The 18343-nt window shown below is 38.7% G+C and overlaps 1 protein-coding gene across 1 annotated transcript in view; it reads left to right on the forward strand.

Annotated features, from left to right (window-relative positions):
• The first annotated feature begins 3000 nt into the window (after positions 1–3000).
• RIMBP2 (RIMS binding protein 2) overlaps positions 3001–18343 on the forward strand; it is a 123726-nt gene continuing 108383 nt past the window's right edge. Inside the window, exon 1 of the mRNA XM_010009525.1 lies at positions 3001–3093. The gene's annotated coding sequence lies outside the window, so the exon portion shown is untranslated. The remainder of the gene's footprint in view (positions 3094–18343) is intronic.

Raw genomic sequence — 18343 nt, forward strand, 5'->3', positions numbered from 1 at the left:
TTCATCTTTTAGGATGTATTTTAAATAAATGTTTCATGTAATTCAGAAAGACAAGAAAGAGAACACGAAATTCATTATGTCCTGTGAATGGTCACATGGTTAAAATGGAGTTTCATAGAACCCTGTTGTATACGGAAAGATCCTTGATGTTCTGTCTCTTTTTCTGAAGGAAATTGTCTATCAGAAGGCAGGGTCATTATATTGGGATTGTTATTCTGGGGGGATCTCTTGGCCTGGCATACAAAACTGTAATTCCCTTTCCTCTCTCAGTGGCACTGTTACGTGTGCATTCCCGCTTACCAACAACTCTGTCATCAGCATAGCTGCATCATGAACAGGCAAAAATTACTATCCAGCTATATACTTGATGCTGATATTTGGCCACATAAACTACCAAATTAATGATAATCTGTTTGCTAACAGTGTTCTAACATCTCACAGTTCCAGTAAAATGTGAGTCCTCATCTGCTGTGGCATAACAAGTTGAATATGTCAAGTTTTGATGACTCAAGTTTCTAAATGTTTACTTGAGATAAAGAATATGTTTTAAAATCTTCATAGCAGTTAATCTGTGCTGATAATTTAAAAACATTGTTGCTCTTTTATTTTCAAAGTGACTTATTAATATAATTTTCCATATTTTTTAAAACAAGATTTCCAGAAAGTTTATGATAATTGACATGTTTTAGATATACCTACACATGGCCATGTACAGGTATGTTTTAAATCCACCTATGAAAAAGAATTAGAAGAGTTGGTTGGTTCAGTGTAGCACATGAATAATGCCATTTTAATAGTGGTCTCACTTATTTCCAAGTAGCAAGTTTTTATTTTGTTTGTGCAAATGCACATAAAGCAGCAGATATGTTCATCTGCTCTCCAAGATAGATTTCCAGAATGTGTCACCTGGAATCTTCTGGTATCACTTTGTGTCATATGCTGCAGATCTGCATTTGTTGCTGAAGCACAGTATGATAAGCGCTGATACAGTCATAGTCAGAAGGAACGTTTGGATTTGACACTTACATGTAGCTCAACTGAGGGGAAAAGAATTTGCCAAAATTAGATTATTTTTTTTTTAAAGGATGCCTTTATGCCACAAACTGGTTATAAAAGTGAGAGTGCACTTGCCTGATGATCACAGCCATAATCTAATCTGAGAAGGAACATGTGAATCTAAGTATGAACAGCTTTTCTCTCCAAAAATACCAGAGTTTTGTTGTTCCCACTGCAGTCATGAGTAATCTCAGGGAAAATCATTTGGGGCTGAGATTGCACAACGAGTGGTCTTGGGTACCTTATTTTTAGCTGTTGGACTTACCATTGAGAAAACTGTTATCTTTCTAACACGTGCCAGAGTAGACCTTAGGGAAGAAAGCACAGGTTGTCTGTAAGCCTTTTCCTTATCTTGATTTTATTTGTTTTAATACCACAGAACTGAGGATCAGATTTTTAGCTGTTTTATTTGTGTAATGAGGGACAGATTTTTCAGAAGCAGTCAGTTACTTCAAAGATCGCAGAGTTATACTCATCACCATACTTTAATTCTAAGCCTCTGAAGACAAATGCTTTTAATCCAAGTGAGAGAGGTGGTACTTGGTGTTGCTAGAAGCTTTGTGGGTAATGATCTTAATCAGGTGCTCAAATGGATTGATGCTTGGGAACTGGAATATCCAGAAATCTAGGCAATGCCATTTTGGAAAGAATCCTTAGCTGTGTAGTAAACTTCATGGTTCAGGGCTCAAATTTATCATGAACTGGAAATCTGGATAAGACAAAACTTTGGAAAGAGATCATCTAAGGAGTCCCTCTTCCATGGCTTTTAATACTTTGCAGTGAAGCATCTGATGCTGACAGTTCTTGGAGATCAGGGTACTCTCCATGCACTTCAACTTCATAAAGAACTATTAGACTTTGGAGGAAATTAGTCTCCTGCTAATGTCAAAGCTTTCTGAAAATTCTCCTCATCATGCATGCTGGTAAAACTGGGCAGGGGGGGAGGGAAGACTGATACTTGACAAAGAATTGTAAATTAGTGTAGGGATACGGTATAAATGGAGAGATGTATTTCTGCAGATACTTTAATAGAATTTAGTAAAATAGTACCTCGAGAGTACAGTATTTCAATACCGAAAGGAAAATACAGGAGTTCCACTCAGTATAACTTCACATGCTTTCTTGATAATTTAACCTTCTTCAGCCTTGAGAATTCAGTTATGTTACAGTGAATGCACTCCCAAAGTGGTGAGATCATCTCTTAGGGATCTTAAGTGAGGGGGAGAGGGGGGGAAGAAAAATATAAAAAAAAAATAAGGTAAAAAAAGATTAAAGATTCTTAACAAATTGGTTTATTAAAATCATTCCCAGTATCCCCTTACAGTGTCTCCCTCTAGCTGCTGGGGAGTTGGTTGTTGCACAGTGAGAAGTTTTGTGTGAATATACTGTATACAGTTTTCTTGAGAAGAGGGAAGACAGAATGGTTAGGATGCTCCAGGTAATCTGTCTTAATACCCTTCTGCATTTGAGTTTCTCAGCCTTCCATTGGGCAGGCTTGGGAGTGAAAAAAACATTGCAGCTCACATTTACAGTTCATTGGTTCGTGCCAGTAGGCCACAGATGACCTACTGAGAAGATCCTGTGATAGCATTACTTGGAGGTAAAATAAAATCTCCCAACACCCACCTCCTCCCGTGCCCCCCCTCACTGAAACACATCCTTGCTGCGATCCCACTTGCTGCTTGTCAGCTCCTGTCCGTGCTCCCTGCTGCTGTGTCGGGGTTAATACTATGTGAAAGAGAAACTGGCAAATAGGGAAAGCCATCTTTGTGTGCGTATGTGTGTGCGAGCACTGCTGTTTCATAGGCTCTGGCAGCTGCTGCATGGCCGATGATGCTTGCTCTCTCTTTTTCACCCTGCCTCCCTGCAGACAACTAATGAATCATTTCTAGCCTGAATACTAGCAGTGCAAACACACCAATGCTGCTGCTGCCGACGCTGCCGCCTTTCTCTACAAGGTTGTAATTTGACACAGTAGACTGCAGTTCTCTCTCTCGGCAATGATCTTGCTGAACATCGGAAGCACTTGATTTGAAGGTATGCTGAGATTTCACCCTTTCTAAAAATAGCTATTTCTGTTAAATGCTTTATGGGCCAAATGAGGGTGGGAGGGCTGAAGATTTGTAAGTGTGTGTGGGGGGAGAATCTTCTTTTTAGTTAGCAGTAATGCAGCAGTAACTCTTGTCGGAGGCAGACAAACTTTATTATTCTGCTGCAATTCGATGATGCCCTTCACTGGATCTTTTCTTCTAGGTGCTGTTTAGAATAATAAAATGTGTTAGTAGCGTGCACAAGCGCTAGGTAAAGGGATTAAACTCTTGCTAGATTATTCCATCCTCCCTCCTATTGATGTTTAATCTGATGTCATTTTCCAGTCACTTTTAAGGTTTTTAAGATTTTTAAGGTTTGCAATAAAAGAAATACTGTATGGACAGGTTTGATGGTGCCATGTTTCTTTTCTGTATTAGTGCAAAGTTAGTAATCATATTGGCTAGCAGCTTCCCCCTCCCAGACCCCAAGCATGGTGCATATTCACAGTATCTGTTTGCTTTGCAGCTGTATATTGTTATGTCATGGCAAAGGCATCAATGTGACTACTCTTCCATAGAGATATTATTAATGAAATTATATGTGGTATTAGTCTGGCATCTAATGCTAAATTAGACCTATTGCAAGTAAATCTCTCATCCTTTTTTGGTAGAAGGGAGAGCTCTTCTGCAGCTATATATGTACATATGTGGACACTCTATACATAGCAGTTTTGTGGGAAGTATGCTATGTATATGAGTACGTAGAACAGAACAACAACATTTTATTATAGCATATAAATATAAATACCAGTTAATTAGTTAGCACGTACCAGCATGCTGTGCTCAGTATTATAGGGGATACTGCAGGGTTTTTTTATTAACCTCTTTCCAAAATTGGCTATTGCTTATAGCATTGGGCAGATAAGGTATGCCTTTCCAAGAGCGATGTGGTGGTCGACATTACATTTGTACATGATCTTAATATAAAGAGGAAAAATCCAAGTGCCTATGAAAGCTTTGGTTTTTTTTTTAACCTACTGCTGTCTGTTATTTTAGCAGTAAAACACTGACTGGGCTTTTTTTGTCCAGTGCAGGTAGTGATGCAGAGTTTATATGTAAAATAACTCAGCATAATAACTGATTAATGAGTCTTGTCACTGCATCTAGTAAATACAGAGTCTGCTCTTTAAGTGATTTGATATATTTTGAAGAAATACCTAAAATCAAAGCCACTGATCTTAACATGAAGAATTGTACCAAGTATGCTGAGACAGGGAAAGAATTGCCAGCATCAAAATACAAATAATGACTATTGCTTAGCAAGATAGAAGAGCTGCCTTAAGAAAACATCATGAAATATTAAAACACAGACCAAGTGGTAAGAGGGGAAATTAAAACATCCCCTAAATTCAATACAATAAAAAATAGCAGTATACATGAACTGATAGGAAAGTTACTGTAGTGACTTTGTATTTCAGCTCTTTTAATCAGGCAATGTTATGTTTTTATTAGAGGAAGACTTTCAAGTCTACCCAGCTGACACATGAGAAGGGAATTCAGACCAAATCTTACAGATGTCAGCCAGGATTCACCACTGTAGACATCGTCTGAAATACATATGTGTTACTTCTAGTACCTTAGAGGAGGATGTGGGTCCTTTTTAGGTGACTCTTGGTTATTTCTGTCAAAGAGCTCTCGTGATCCTGATCAGTGCCTTTGTGCACTACATTCTTTTTAAAAGGAAAAAGGCCTGCTCTGAATGAACTGGTGAAGTGGTCGTGCTGCCTGCAGACCAGAGAGCAACCCTGATTTTTCATAGCTGAGTTCCAGCCTGCTGACATACAGCATGGCTCTGTACTAGAGGCAGTGGACAGAGATGCAGTGTTATTACATACTTGATAATTTTGGGTATACCTGGAGCACTTTTTTGAAAAAATGTAATGTGTTGAATTTTCTGGAATTGTAACTGAATTACAGCTTTAGAATAGCACATGGCTTTTAGGTGTGGGAAAAGTGAGATGGAGCAAAATATGGGACGGTGCAGTGCCACAGATTCTGTATGAGAATGGTCTGAATAGCTGATACATGCTACTTGAGTTAACTGACAATTAGAAGCTCAGAAATCTTGAGCATCTCTTTATGTGGCCAATCCCATACTGATAGAAACTAAGTATGTCCTTTCACATATATACAAAGTGCATCTCTCTGTGAATGTCAGCTCATTCTATCTTAGATGTTAAATGTGCATACTCATTGTAGTTTACATAGGTGTGTGATACTGAGTATGAAACAAATCGATTAACACAAGAGTTTAGTGTTGTTACTAACTATTAATAATGGGCAATAGTTTATTACAAAATTCTGAGCTTTTCTGGATTGCCACAGGTAAAAATAAGATCATGGTTAATTGGTATCCTCTGGTATAAGGGGTTTAACTTTGTGTGTCAAATGCCCCACTGCTTATCAAAATTAAATATCCAAAATCATGCTGACTTTATTCTGAAATAAGAAGCTAGTTCGTAATGCATCACTGTCCTCTCCTTTATTTACATTGCATGAAGTATGGTTTGAGAGCCAAGTCTGTTTTTCACCATGACAAAATATGTCAGAGTAACTGAAATATTTGTTAGTCACGACTTTTTTCCTGGGACATGTTTTTGGTTTAGTATTTAGCAAAAGCTTCTGACTAAAGTGCAATTTAGTGTAAATCCTTTTGTTTCCCCCTTTCATAGCATTAGCTTGTCATGTCCTGTGAGCTCTTTGACTGAATGGTAAGCTGTATAGGTAACATTTACTCTCTAATTTGGAAAATCTTTCCATGCAGAGTACTATGTAACTGAAATCTGTATAAGATTTTCTGGAAAACACCTGGTGCCACTGATGGTTATCTCTTTTCTTACTGTTGATGTTCTAAGCTGACTGTCTGTCACAGATGAGAACTGCCATGTAGCATTGCTGACAGTAACATTTGCTCATTGCTGTTAGAATTGAAAGATATATACCAGTGTCATGATTAGAAATAGAATAGGAACGTAGCCACAGTGCTGGGAAAATGCACCTTTGTCAAAGCAATGTGTCAGGAAACCACTTTCTGCTCACCAGTGAAAAAGAGGAATTTTACCAAGCTTACTTGCATAGAGTGGACTCTTGGGAAATGACAGTGATAACATTGCCCTGGGAGAACAGCTAATGATCTTGTGGAGCTGGTTGACATTGAAGTTTGATTTTGGTCACTGAGGATTTCTTTGCTACCAGTAGCCATCCTGTCAAATAACATGCTGCAGTCAGGTTCATTCTGTAAAGTATGATTGTAAAGCCACCTGTGGTTGGCATTTTGCTGAGGAAATCAGAGTGGCTTACAGGCCCCATACTTTGACTTGTGCTTGTGACGTGACACTTGATGAGGAAATCAGAGCGTGACTTCCAGCTCTGCCACAGATTCTGTGAATGGCCCTGGGCAAAGCACTTTGTATCTCTTGGGGTCTGTTCTCTTTCCGTAAATGGGAATAATAATGAACCCTTTCCACTACATTGTACTTATTTTATGTGCTTAGAAAATGAGATCTTCAGACCAAAGACTGTTTTCTCTGTCAGGATGCTAAATCCCAATAGAGGCTTCTAGATGCTACTTATAAATCACTTGACAGTCTGCTTGTATGTTGTTATATATAGAAAAAATACTTGCAAGTATCAGAAGAACCTGAATTGGTTCTAAGCTTTTCGGAATAACATTTGATTTGCTAAACTGTATATTGTGCTCATGAGTATGTTCAGTTTGGAGTGAAGAGACTCGTTTTCCTGATGGTGGCAGGAGTCTGGTAGAAACACTTACAGTGCAAAAGTCAGGACAGAGGAAGTGCAACTGTAGGTCGGATTTTTTTATTTCTTTTTAATTATCACAAAGTTTTGTATTTTCTGTTACAAACAGTAAAACATTTGGTTATATAGGCACTAAGTATTACTATACCAACTGTTTGATGTTGATTAGCAAGCAGCAGCGGTGCACGGTGTTACGGTGAAGAGACAAGGGAAGGGCAGCTGGAACAGTATGGCAGAGTCTCCCTTCTCTGTTCTCATCTACTAACAGTTACAAACTATCTTCTGTTTTTTCTTTAAAAATCATCTTGTAGCAAGCTCTTCAGTGTGATACCTTCCTTAAGGCCTGATCGGAGCACAGTGGGCTGACAGACAGTCAGCATATGCACGCTTTTCCTTCCACCTCCACTGGGATTACACTGATTTGTTTCTGTACCTCCTTATATAGTTGAAAAAATGCTGTTTTTACTCCTGTATGGAATATCATGGTGTCTTTTCACCAACATGGAAAGTGCATCTTTAGCAAGCACATTTTTGAACTCACTTAAAAATGTTCTCTGCCATTAATCAGCAGGGAGTTTATAGGTCTGTGCCAGCTTAGACCAGGAGGGGTAGCTCAGCACAGTATCCCTGGGAGTGTGTTAATGTGCTAAACTCCTACTGAAGATGGATAGAGTTGATGGTGCTTATACTTCAGCTGGATAAAGCTCACAGTTGTCACTGTAACAAGCAGTATGTGGTTGAAACTGTCCCATTTACTGTATTTTCCCTGTTCTGTGACAGTTGTGATTATACCTGTTTGTTAAATCCTGCTTTCTGTTCTCCCCACTTCCCTGCCCCTAATTCTGCATATAGTTTAGAACGTTCAGAAAATTCTGTGTTGGTTCCAGGCGTGTGTTTCTTCCTTTCTCTCTTGTTTACTGCTTGCTAATTAAATTTTGTAGGTGGCAGTTTGAAATCTTAGTGGGATGTGTCATGTGACTGCTAATGCTCTGCAGATCTCTATTACATAACCTTTAAGTAGTTAGGGAAAATGTGCTTGTGTCATACTGGGCTTGACATAAGGCTCTGTCTGAAGCCAGCAGTCTGATCAGGTTTTTTTATGTACAATGACTGTAGAAATCTTGTGGATGGTTTGTTCTGGCACAAGATTTGTGCCCTCAGTTGTCAGGTCACTTGTCTTATTTCCCTGAAATGCTTTGCAGTCTGCACTGCCTGCCTTTCCTGCAGGGGAGAAGAGGGGAGGGGTTAGATTTAAACACTCTCACATTCCAGGTAATGATCAAATGAATATTAAATGCAGTATGCTAGGATCCCTTCTGCTTTCCTGATAGGTTTGTTCATTTTAGTTCTGAAGTGACCAGAGGACAGAACAAACATAGGAAAACTCTCAGTCTGTCCCCCCACCCCTTCACCTCCTACGGATCTTAATTGGGCTCTGGTGCATTATGCAAAATGAAAACATAAATCAATACAGAAGTTTAAAAAAATGCTGTGTAGGGATGATCAATTTTTAATGCATGGTAATTCATTAGGTTGCTGTTTTTCAAAAGGAGCACTTCTGTAAGTGACAGCAATGTATCCACTCAGAGTAATAACTCCTCTCACTTTTTCTTTGCTTATTTTTTCACATTTTCATTGCCTAAAACATGTTTATAGACTATCCAATGCAGCTTAAGCACTCCATTGTTGATGGACCAGCTCTGTGCCTGGAAGAATTTAAGTCTCAGTTTGGTTTCCTGGCCAGGGAATGGGCCTTGGATGCTGTTTGTGGCTCTCACATTTGACATGCTGTGTGTTCTTAGGTAAATCACAGGAGATCTTTGTGCCTCATGTTCGTTATCTGCTGGGAAGGCTTGGTGTGCAATGAGCTGCTGCAGCCTTGCAACAGAAGTTGCAGTTAGAGACTAGGAACAACTAAATGAAACTTTGGGGGGTGGTGCATTTTGTTTTGTTTTGTTTTAAATTAAGTCAGATTTTAAAGTTATAATTTCTTACTGAAATCTGTGATGTGTGAACCTGCATTTTGTTATAGAGTAGCCCTTACTCTGCAACAATAAATTTCATTAAAAGATCTCTAGAAAGTGCCTAAGAATGATGGTTGATACTGTTTTGCAGAAGAGAACTTTCAGTGTGCTTCAGGTTTGTTTGCTAAGATCATTCAGCAAGGTCAGTGCAAATCTATGGCTATTGTTTGCAGAGTCCTGTCCAACATGTTATCCATTGTATTGCTTCTCTTAATTTAATCTTGTGTAAGAAGGGAGGAGGGGGAAGTATTGATCTTCTAAAGACAGTCTGTCATTTCACATTAACTGCCCATGTGCTACTCACAGTAAAGGGCTTCAAAATTTATTATTTTTTTAAAAAATTCCTACTATGATAAATCATGGTGACTACAGTCAGTCTGTCTGTTCTCCTAATGGCTTACCTACTGGGTATACTGAAACTACAAATGTTTCATTGCTGGAAGGGGTCTCTGTTGCTCAACAGTCTTAAATCATCTATACAAATGTATCCACTGTACACTCCGTGTGATTTGGTAGCTGAGTCTTATTTGAAGCCTAAGTGGGTGCAGTTAATGCTGCTGTGTAATCATGGTGCTTGGCTGTTGTATGAATTAGGAGGAAAACAAAGAAGCAACTGTAAAGCAGTTTTGTGTTTGTGTGGTAGGGCAGATGGGTACAGCTAATGCTTTTGTGGTTTAAAGGAAACCTGTCATTAAGGCAGTTGTTGCTGTTAATAACATGCATAGATGAGCTGTTCAGGATCTGGACTTCTTCCAGTTAATGTGCTTTATAGCCAGAGTGAGAAGAGAGCTGTCACCCAGGCTCCATCCTGAATGGTTTCGGGATGTTACAAGTGTCTGTCCCGAACAAATGAAGGTATGAAACATGAAAACTTAGAATAGAAGATCTTTTTTGCACTCTCAGCCATTATCTAATGCCTGTTTATCTGAACTGCCTGTGCTCTGTGGTACCTTGCCAGTGATGACTGTTAGGGAGCAGCAGCTGTGATGGTGTTTTCTTGAGGATTCCTACCAAGGAGGAAATATAAACATGGGTTTTGTATACTTTAGAGTAACATCCTGTATAAACACTGCTAAGGGAGAAGGGATTTGGAAGGAAGGGTAGATCCTTCATGTCACAGCAATTGTCATAGCTCTGATGGCTCAAATAGACTTAAGCTTATTTCCTACAGTGGTGGTAGGTAACACCTTTTCTTCATAATTCCAAAAGGTGAAGTGTCTCGTACAGCCAGAGGAAAGCAGCCATGCTCAGTGACTTCTTTGTAGATATTGATCCCAGCTACTGGATGCAAATGAGAGTTGTGCCAGCTTTGATATTGATAGGTACTTAGCATCATAAACCATAAATCTTATGCTTAGGTTGCAACCTTTCTAGCTTTCATTTTGGAAAATTTCTGTTTCATTTCAGTAAATACTGTTAAAAGGAAATGAAGTATAAAGACCTCCAAGGCACTGATATTTTTTATGATCTGATGGACGAAGTTTTTTAAATACACAGTTTTTTCTTGATACAGGGATTATGGAAATTGTCTTAGAACAATTTAGAAAACAGAAGAAGACAGGAAGAAAAGCAGTCTGATAAGAGCCAAAAGAACCAAAGAGTGAATGATATAATGTACTGTTGACACCAGTGGTGTAACACTTGTGTGTCTATGGGGCTCAGGTGGTTTTAATGATTCTTTTTGCAAAACTGCTGTGAGCAGAGAGCAGTGATCATGTGCTGTAAATACCCACTTTTTAAAAATATAACTGTCAACATTGATGCAACAAGTGTATGACACTAAAAGTGACACTGAACAACTGGAGCATTTCCTGTTTCTGATCTGCAGGAAGAGCTGCTGGCCAGGTCCTGAACATCAGCCTCGTTGAAAGAGGCACCAGCCAATTCTCAGAAAGCTGTCAGTCAACGTATACAGTTAGACACAGAAGAGTGATGCAGTATTTGGGGGAGCACAAAGGAGAAGCCTCCTTCTTCCCCCTTACTTCATTCTTTAGCCACTTTCTGATATGTGTTCTTTCCCCTCTCTTTCCATATTCTCCTTTGTGTAACTAAAATTTAGTCTGTTAGGTAAAATGTTACCAGCACATGTAGATAACAATGTTGCTGGTTCTTTAATATCATTTTGTTTAAGAGACTGTGCTGTTATTGAAAAGGATATTTGCTCAGCTCTGCTTTCCTGTAACTAAGTAACAGGAAATTTTCCCAAGCATGACTGAGTTAAATATTGCAGTGTGTGAATGGAACTGGACTGTACTTGTATTGGAGGGGATGTTAAGCCCTGTGTGCTTTGGTGTTTTGTTAGTATTTATCATATCTTACTCCAGCCCCTGTAAGAGACTAGAGATTATACTACAGAAATTTACTGTGGTTTTCTTGTGCCTTATTCTTAAGCATCCAATATCAAATTTTTCCTGTATCACATGGGTCTGGAATCTGATCTAGTATGGCCATTTCTATCTCTTTTCCTTACAATCCCAAAGAATGACTGTTAGAAAAAAGTCTGGGTATACATTACTGTTTGAATAGGGTTTGTGGTTTATTTATTTATTTATTTATTTATTTTTAATGGGAGAAGTTATTTAGCCACAATAAGTGAAAACCAAAATCAGGGGTTGATTTTTCAGTTTACTTTCTTTCAGGAGCCAGAGGTTGTAGATTTGTGGGTCTTGAGAGGTTATAATGCCATAGTTTTTAGTCCCCTCACCTACAAGAAATTACTGTTTGAAAGATCAAATGTCATGCAACCCTTTAGGAGGAATTACTGATAATATATGCATTTTATACTGCCGAGGGGAGAGGTCTTTTGGACTCAAGGAAAGGTGTCTGGACCAAAGCATTCACTTGCACTGGTGTTCTTTTTGGGTTTGGATCGGCCTAGTTTCCCTACTTTGTAGCTTTGTGTACTAGTTCTTTGTAAAAGTTACATCAGATGCTGTAGGATTTCCCAGGCAACTGAATGAGGAAGGAAGAAGTGGAGAGGCTTGAAAAACAAACACAGTGAGAAGGCAGAGTGGGAAATGAAGGGACTGAGGTAAATAAGATGTCATGGTGATAAACCTATACAATTAAAAGGGAACATACGTTTATTTTCCATATGTATGAAGGGATTCTCCTGGTGTCTGTCCAGACTTGTGTATTATAATAGTTTCATATGTGTGATAGCTTGGTTGATTTAATACAGAGTTAAAAATGCTCTCTATTAAATACTGATGATTGACAGTATTCTCCTTAATTCCTTGTCATTGGTCCTGCCTTTGTCCTCAGTAATATACTATAGTTTAGCTTCTTGTATCTTATCATCTGTGGACTACTCCCCCTTCAAAACTAAAATTCACAAGTCAGCAAAATGGGACTGTCCTTGACATCAAATTTGCCCTGAGGATAAAAATGATCTTTTGTTTGTGGTGTGTAGTAATTGCCAAGAGGATGGAATTTTCATCGCATTCGTGGCTTGTAGAAAAATACAGATTTGAGGCATGTAGCACTACGTTTATTATCTGCAATGTGCATTAAAAGCATAATTGCTGGCATTAACTAGGGAGAGTAATGCATGTCCATGAGCTGCAGTGCTTTTAAAGGTGCATGATGTCCCTATTACTAGAATTTCTTAATTTATTGGAATAACTTGAGGGTGAAAAGGTTTTCTGTCGTAATGGGTCAGTGCAGTACATGTCTCTCAGATAAGTGATAAATCTTTCTTCACATGCCTGAATCCCATGGTTGTAAGCCAGTACAAGTGTGAATGAGAAGAAATACATTTGGATTTTTATAGTCCCATCAAACCTACTTTGTGGAAGAAGGCCCGTGAAGTCCCACAGTCACTATCCATCATTATTGGATTGATGATAGACTACTATTACATAAATAATACAAGCATCAAGTAAATACTTCAGGGGAATTACTACAACATCCTACTGTGTTGCATGTCTCTTATAATTACCATACACGTTTAAAAGGGAAGCAGAGAAATGTAAGAAACGAGCCATATTATTTCCATCATGAATAATTGAAGCAATTTATGTATACTGTGAAATACTTAAAATACTTTTTAAAGCTCTAATTTTTTGTGTTAGTATAGGGTTTATGTTCCAGAAAGATGAACTAGAACAAGCAAAAAGAAAGGGCAATATGAATAAACTGTGAATTTAGACAGCTTATGTTAAGAAAGAACACTAACGCAGCTTATTCTTCGTAGTCTAATAGTGACAAAATAACTAGGTAATAGTTTGGTTTCATCAGTAATTCTGCCTCTTACAGTTTTGAACTTCGTGCTTCCTGGGAAAAGCAGATTCTTATTTCAAATTTTTATTCCTGTGGGGTCAAATACATTGGGTTGTTATTTCTACTGTGTCAAGAATATGTGCTCAGGGTTTATGCCAAATGAAAGTCAGTCATGAAGACTGCGGGGGGAAGTATCCAGGGAAATTTTACACCTTAACAGCAAGCCCAGAGGGGAACATCTGTTATTAAATTGAAGAGATGGGGAAGTGTTTTAAAGAACATAGTTGATAGAACTCGCTAATGGCCATGTAAGGGTAATTTAAAACATGATGTATCTTCATGCCAACTAGATGCAAGGCATAAGCAGCCTCTGCACAAAAGGTAATGAATAACCGATTAGTGCATTTCTCCATGTGCTTTAAGCTCACACAGTTCCTTTTTTCTGAACACTAGCAGCAAGGGTAGTAGAGGTTATGTTCTGATCTGTATGGCTTGACCACAGGCTATGTCTTAAATTCAGGCCAGTGCTTGGAGGCCCACATTAGCAGAAATCCTGATGAGCTGATGTATGAAGCTTTCTTGCCTCTGCTTTTTCATGACTGGGATCGGCTGTGTCCAATGCAGGGCAGCCCCAGCATTTCCCCACAAAGGCTCCTGCTGCCAGAACCTGGGCATGGGCATCCAGTGCATGCATTCCAAAGAGATCATTGCTGTGTGATCACTTGGAGATCTCCTGTGTGCTGAGAAGTTGGCAAGTATGTGCATACGTACTTGCCAGCTTCTCATAGTACCATGTGTCTTGATTTCCACTTCCTTGAAAAGACTTCAGGATATTCTAATGATGCTTTCAGGAAATGGATCAGCTGGATTGATGGTTAGGTAGATGCTGATGGCAGTAGCGGTTTTGATCCTTTGATTAGAGTGAGCAAGAATTAAGGAACCTTCTTTCTGTTAGTTTATACATGCGAATTCTCCATTTTAGAAGAGATCTGGGCCTGATTCTGGAACAAAGAGTTTGAAGGAACCTCCAACACAAAATGCTTTTTAAACCGAGTAGCATGTAATGCCTACTTTCTTTGATTCAACTATGAAGATAAAATTCAAGTTGTATCTCTAAAGTTAGCAGCAAAACTTGATTAAAGTTAAAAACCCAAACAAATAACATGTCTCAAAATAAACATATGGACCATAGTCATGTGAAGGGAGAAAAGAGAGCAGACACAGAACTGAAGACAGTATTTCCTGACAGCCTCTCATGCATCTGCTTCAAGTAGAAAGAGTTATTAATAGATACTCAATTTTTCTCCATAAAGATAGAAGATCATGCTAATAAATGGCTACCTTTATGGTAAGCTTTCTGTGTTAAAGATGATCTACTTTTGGCCATTATTTTGTAGTCTTTTAGATTTGTATGTTACCTGAACTGGTCATCGTGGATTTCTGCTGACCTTTCCATCTTTTCAGTCTTCAGAAGGATTGCAGAGTAGTTCTGCTGGAGCCCAACCTGAAGATGAGGTTACAAATGATTAAGCATACAGAAAAACAGGCTTATTTGTTTCCTAGTTGGTTTTGTACCTGCATGTTTGTATCCAGGCAGTTCTGTTTGATATTAGTAGTGTTTAAATAATTCCACCTCAGTGAGGTGAAGGAAGGTTTGGAAGCAGAGTCCCTGGCTTTTACAGGCTTCTGGCTCTGTTTAGAAAGGATAGTAGTTTGCCTTTTACAAGCATGGGATTAGTGGTTAAGAAGTGTTAAATGCTTTATTCCTTATTGTTAAATGCTAACAATAGATATATTATTGTATGTTTTATGGGTTCCCATGATGCACTTCGTCTTTCATCTTGGGATTCTGAAGTACTTAACAGACATTAATTAACAACATCTTACTGCACATCTGTTTGCTAAGAATGATTATTATCCCCATTTTGTTTAGAAGGGCACATGATTTCCCCAAGTTTCTGCAATGAGTCAGTGACAGAGCTGAGAAAGAAACCTGAATGTTCCACCCACATAGCTCTGCTCCACTGAGTAAACTTACAGGTGAATGTGTAGATTTCTGTATATATGAAACATTTTCAGTTTTCACTCATTTCCTGATGCAGAAATTAAAACCAAGCAACCAAAAAGAATACAGCAGTTGTATATTGCTCTATACAGCTGGTAGTCATGGAGGGTGGGATGATGAAACAACATTTTGTGAAAAAGACACAGATACTTCTATTGACTTCTTAACAGGTGCTTGTAGTTCCCTGCAGGAAGAGAGAGTAACTATGTCTGACTCATTCTACAAGAACTCCTTTTATCTCCTTTCTGGATACAGTGGAGGCAGAAGTCAAGATTTAGGTCTATCAGGGAGTTGTTCCTGTTGCACAAAAGTAGACTGCATTTATTGCAGTTGCTGGAAGACGTATTCCTTTCTGTTGGTTCAGAGTGCTTGGTGAAGCAACATGACTTGTGATACATTGCTTGCAATTCTCCCTTGGTGTTGCTAGCAAATGTTTTGCCTGTTACCCAAATGTAGAAGTATTCTTACTGGTTTGTACCATAACAGGATTTGATTGCTCCCCGTCCTTATGTGATAATGTACTGCTTTGTGAGATACACTTGGGATTGTGTGCAGATCAATCTGATCACTTACAGTTCTGTTTATTTTGGAGTTTACTTGAAGATTTCTGGACTGACCTACAATGAGCTAGATGAATCTCTGATTAGAAGTCATTACGGATGATTTTCTCTCTTAGCTTGAGTAAGTACAGGTGTGTGTATGCTTTTGACCTTACAGTCTTCATACTGTGATTTGTAGGGGTACTATGACAGGGATCTAAGATATGTAGACCTGTGATAGGTGATGGGTAGGAATGTTAGATCTGCTGCTACAACCTTAAAAATGAAGAAAAAAAAGTAAATCCTTCTTTGGCTGATAGGGAATCACCCTGGTCCCAAAAATCCTGCTGAGAATGAAGAGGTTGCAGGAGGTTTCTGAGGAATGGTTCTTCTTGAGAAAATCAGGCCAGGATTTGCCTTTTTATCTAGAAGAGAAAGTGCATTTAAAGACTTCCATTCTCTTCCTACATGAACAGTGGCTAGAGTTTAGCATGCTGTCTGTACTGGAAGTTTATTAATGTAATCACTCAAGCTGCAGATAGTTAAAATGTTGAAGGAATCAGGCTGGCAGTGAGCCTAATTACTATGCAAAACCAAGCCATACCACAGCAATAGTAACCTTTACTGTCTGGAGCATTCTTAGTTTCCCTGTAGTGTGCTTATCTAAGCTTGCCAGCAGAACATGCAAGGAGATGTGTTGTGGTTTTGTTGTTTGTTTATTTTAGATTGGAATTATGTATTCCAATCTTTCCACTAATGGCTTTCATGCAGAATTTAAAGAGAATGTGCGCTAATCTGCTCCGTGGAAGGTGAGGAGGTGGAAGGTCAGTGTAAAGATTGTACTCTGATTCCTCTGGTTGTATTGTTTTCTTATTCCAGGAAGGAAATGGCAGTACAAGGCTTGGCAGCTCACTTAGGGATAGTGTGGTGCTTCCTTTAACATACCAGAGCTCTCTCCAAACAAGGGTTTTCACAACCTATTTACAGACCTCTCAAATTTGGCACAACAGAAGTGAGACTGTCACAAGCTAACTCAGCCTTACTCTTTTCTCTCACCTATGGCTGTTTCTCTGATGTTTGCAGCATGACATGGTGTGTTTCACTGATGTCATATGCTAAGTGCATCTTGTCACCCTGACCTGATGCTTCCTCCCTGCATTCATGAGTGTGTTATGAGTGGCACCATGGAGCAGAGGAAGGTCCATAGGCAACAGGCAGCTGGGAATGTGCTAGCTAGGAAGGCCTTTTACAGAGGAATTGCATGGATCATGCATCAGCTAACAGCAGCTATGGGCTTTGGCGTTTCCTGTTATGTGACCTGGTTATCTCGCTCGTGTCACTAACTCATGGAGAGAAGAAGCATCTTTCTCCTTATGTCATGACATGACTGTGGATTTCATATTCTGGTAAAGAAAGGGTAGTGTCCTCGGCTGTCAACTTCACTAACATCAAGTGAACTTAATCAACTGATGAAATTGAACCATTAACTTGACGAAGACTCCTTTTCAGCCATTTTAGTATGTATGAGGTCCTAGTTTAAATGCTACCCCCCTGCTTGCATCAGGAGTTAAAAATACGATGCCTGTGTAAGAGAGAGAAAAAGCAAAAAACAGTCTATAAAAGTTTCAGTAGAAATTCAAGATGGAATTCAAGTTTGTGGAGCTCAGTCTAGATTATTTTGGACAGAAGATTAATATTAACAACTTATACTGGCAGTGATAAAGAAATAAGATATCCAGGAAAAATAGAATCTAGTTATGAGGAAAAATACTGTAAGCTTCAAGGAATCTTCAAAGTAACCTCATTCCTTAAACGATGGAAGGCAGAAAATTGCAATGAATCTCGATTTCATTAACTGGATCAAAGGGGAAGATAGATGTGACCTGCATATCATCAGTTCTATCCTTTCACTTATACAGGATGCAGATGGAGGCTGGAGAAAAAGAAAATCCTTTAACTAATCTTCATATAACTTAATAGGAAAGTCAAAGTAAATTGATTCTCACTTCCTGAGCTTAATTCTGGACCTGTGATAATTTAAGTTATTTAACTTGCCTTTATTCAAAGAGCTTCCCTGGAAAAGGCCGAATGTCAGCAGCTATTACAGGCACAGTTTCATGTGAAATGAAGGTGTGTGCACGGGTATATATGGGGTTTAGGTGATCTGTTAAATGACTCATAAGAAAAGCAAGTGGGAGGTCAAGGTAAGTTTGCTTTAAGTCTAGCTGGAGAAAGGGCTGGTTACAGCACCATCACAGAGGGACCATGACGAATGACTGGTGCTGGGGCAGTGTGGTACTTCAGTAATAAGTTATAAAAATTAGATGGCATAGGAAACTGTTCTATTTTTAGTATCTGTCTTAGAGTGGAGATAAATTACATCTTAGAAGTGCCCATTTTTCCACTGACCATAAGAGGGTCCAGACAACTAGATCAAGTATGAGTGTTCATATACCTCTAATAATAAATAAAATATTCGCTTGAGGATTTACATTGTCAATTTTGGATCAAAATGAAATTTTTTTATATTAAGCACCTTGAATCTCTATAATTGGAATAAATTTGGAAAATGTTTGTTTCTGACAGATG

The sequence above is a fragment of the Nestor notabilis genome, unplaced genomic scaffold, assembly GCF_000696875.1.
Source record: "Nestor notabilis isolate BGI_N333 unplaced genomic scaffold, ASM69687v1 scaffold17122, whole genome shotgun sequence".
NCBI lineage: Eukaryota > Metazoa > Chordata > Aves > Psittaciformes > Psittacidae > Nestor > Nestor notabilis.